Genomic DNA, 3281 nt, shown 5'->3' on the forward strand with positions numbered 1-3281 from the left:
CTCCGCGCCGCCCCTCCCCAGCCCTGGCGGCGGGCCGGTCGGGGCGCGGGCGGGTGCTGCTGCTGCCCGCTCCCAGGTGGGCAGGGCGCCTCTCTCCGGGGCGCCCGGATCAGCGCTCGGGGCGCCAGCCCCTTGCCCGCTGCCAGCCGGCTCGCTGCCCTGCGCCCCTCGCCCGCGGGGACCGCCCTAGGAGAGAGCCGAGCAGCAGGTGCTCCGGGATCCCCGCGACCCAGGAGCGTCGGATCCGCCAGCGGCTCAGCCAGTAGGGCCACATTTCCTGCCTCCAGCCTCTGTTTCCTAACGCCGGGGCTCAGGATCATGAGTGGGCATTTTACTCTGAATCCTGGAGACGAAAAACTGTCGCTTGATGCGCAACAAACCGGTCTCCGCCGCACAGTGTGACCGGGTCACCCTGTCTTCGCCGGGGACAACTCACGCTGTATTTTCTTGCGGAACCCCAGTCCCCGCGGCTCACAGAGGCCCCTTAGAAGCAAGGAAATAAGACCAAAGCAGCATCCTTTCTTTGCCGTATTTTATGATGAGATTTTTTTTTTTCCTGGCCCAAGGAAATGCCACTTTGCTTCCCTGAAGGGGCAGTTGATGGATGTTAAGGAAAGGATAACAAAATAAACTGTGTTCTGCTTTCTGTTACAGCAGATTTCCCCAAAGAAACCCTGCTTAATGATATTGTAGCAATAATTCCCGCTTTGATAAAGCGCACATCTAACTCCTCATACATTTCGCTCCCCCTTTCTCTCCAGATTTATTACACTTTCTGCACCTCACTCTTTCTGTTAACCAAAAATTATCCTGGAAGTTTCATTTTTATTTTATGTTCTTAAATTATTTAAACTATTATGGTTTGGGTGAGAAGCCAGGAACATGACGTTTCCTGTATCTGTGAATCTAAGATTTCTAATGAATTTCAGAGATGAACTTTTTCCCTTTCTCATGCAAAGACTTCTTATAAAGGATTTTCCTTTACTCTTTAGAGAGACAAGTAACAAAAACTTTAAAAAATTTCTTCACTATAGAAGTAGTAAGACAATAAAAAACAAGAAGTTGTGAACTGAAAAAGATTTCATACATCATAAGAACAGTATCTTATCAACTTTAAGGAAAGCACACTCTAAAGTCAAAAGAAATTCATTCTTGGTGATTATTCATACAAATAAATCTCAGGGTTGGAATTTCATTTTTGCTTTACTTGTTCTTAAGTCTCTCTTAGTTTAGCAATTTAAATAAATAATACATAGTTTTAAAATGTTTTGTATTTTAAATTCTTGGTAGTTGGTACTAAATAATTTTGTCCACAAATTACACCATCTGTTTTTACCTGTGTTGTAGGTTTTATTAGCAGCTTTGTACTACTCATTCATGTAAGTTATCCCCTGCTTCTTCCCTAAGGCTGTCTCCTTTATGGAATGCCTGTAGCTGGAGACAGATTCTGTAATGCCGTAAGAATCTGGAGTTGTTCCAGAAAAATGTAAAGGAAATGATCCACTAAGTTCATTTTCAGGAATAAAACATGAAATGAAGTGATATGGGAATGGAAAAAGATGATGTCCAGTTTAAAAGGATTAAACATATAACGTCAAATACCTTTTTCCCCCCACTGCCCTTTTCTTTATGCCTAGACAAAACCAAAGCCAAAAACCAAAAAAGAAAGTTGGGGGGTCTGTGCTCAGGAGGTTTGGGTCTGTTTCTGATTCTATGATTTCTGACAAATCACCTCAGTGTCCTCACTTCCAACACAGAACGCTACAACTTTTGAGATCGCTGGGAGATGGCTACCGAAACAAGGAAATATGTGTAATTTGAGCACAAAATGGGCACTGATATCTACTAGTGTCCTAATGCCCACACCCACTCCTGCTCCATAATTTAACCCTAAAACCAAGCAAAAGATAAACTTGGTTTTAATCGTGTGCAAAACAGAGGCAGGCACAATGTGGAAAAAAAAAAAGTCAAAGAAGAAAACCACAAATAAACGATTACTACTTTAACACCGAACGTAAAAGGGAGCTTGTCTCTGATACGTAACATTGAAAAAAAAATAATGGTCTCCAGCTAAAGCTTGCACTGTCTTGCAAACATCAAGATAAGGCTCCCCTAGCAGGCCCAAGCAAAGGGAACAGCTCCTGCAGGATGGGGCAAGGTCGGGGGACGCTGACATTTAAAGCAATGGAGTCCACATACTTGCTGGAAACTGGGTGCAGTCCAACGTAACAGTCTGTCACTTTGTTTTCCGGTCTTGTAGGTGTTTGGAGAACGGGAGTCATCCCCGTGATCGTGTGGACGAATATAGGAAGTAATCAAAAGCACCTTAAAAAAAGTCACCCTTTCTTCTGAAGTGTTGTCTTTGGAAGCTATCCAAGATGGGTAAAATTACAGAGGGGGAACAGAGGCCTTTCTGTTCATCAGATTCCAGAATGCAGTCATTTTAAAGGACATTCACATATATGATCTCATTCAACCTTGCATAATTGTGAGGAAAATACTGGCACTCCCATTTAGCAGATGACAGAGATTAGACGTGTAGCTAATTAGTGACAAAAGGGGACTAGAACTAAAATAATTCTTTCCAAAGCATTACAGAGTTCTTCCCATTACTTCAAGTGCTGCTGGTGGGGAGATGGTAATGCAAAGTAGAGACAGGTCAGATTAAGTGCTTATACTAAATACTGTAACTAGTATAGGGGGAAATGAAAATACAAATCACTTCACAAAGTGTTTGGATACATTTAGAATGTAAAATGGGTCAGGGGTTATGAAAGGCATCCAGAATGCTGTGAGCGAGGTGGAGGGACCCTCTTGAGGCTGACGAACAGAGCAGTTGATTCTGACCAGTTTGGGGACATGTGTCAGAGGCAGAGTACTGCATGGATCTCAAGAGCTTCATATTTTGTTGAATGCCAGACACCTTTGATGGTAAGAGTCACCATTCTCTTATGCAACACTAAAATCTGGTACATAAGACATAAGGAAAAAAACAACCATCGAATAATAAGTTTGATGCATATAAATATGCCTGGATTGCAGGATTTTCTTAGTCTGCTTGGGCTGCTGTGTAACAAAAAAAATTAAAAAAAAAAAAAACCCAAAACATAAACTGGGCAGCTTAGCAACAGCACGAATTTATTTCTCTCAGTTTTGAGGTCGAAGATCAAAGGACCTGCAGATTTGGTGTATGGTGAAGACCTGCTTTCTGGTTCCTAGTCAGTGACTTCTAGCTGTAACCTTATATCCAGGATATGAGGATCCAGAAGGGAGTGGGAACT

The sequence above is a fragment of the Mustela erminea genome, chromosome 16 (assembly GCF_009829155.1).
Source record: "Mustela erminea isolate mMusErm1 chromosome 16, mMusErm1.Pri, whole genome shotgun sequence".
NCBI classification, from domain to species: domain Eukaryota; kingdom Metazoa; phylum Chordata; class Mammalia; order Carnivora; family Mustelidae; genus Mustela; species Mustela erminea.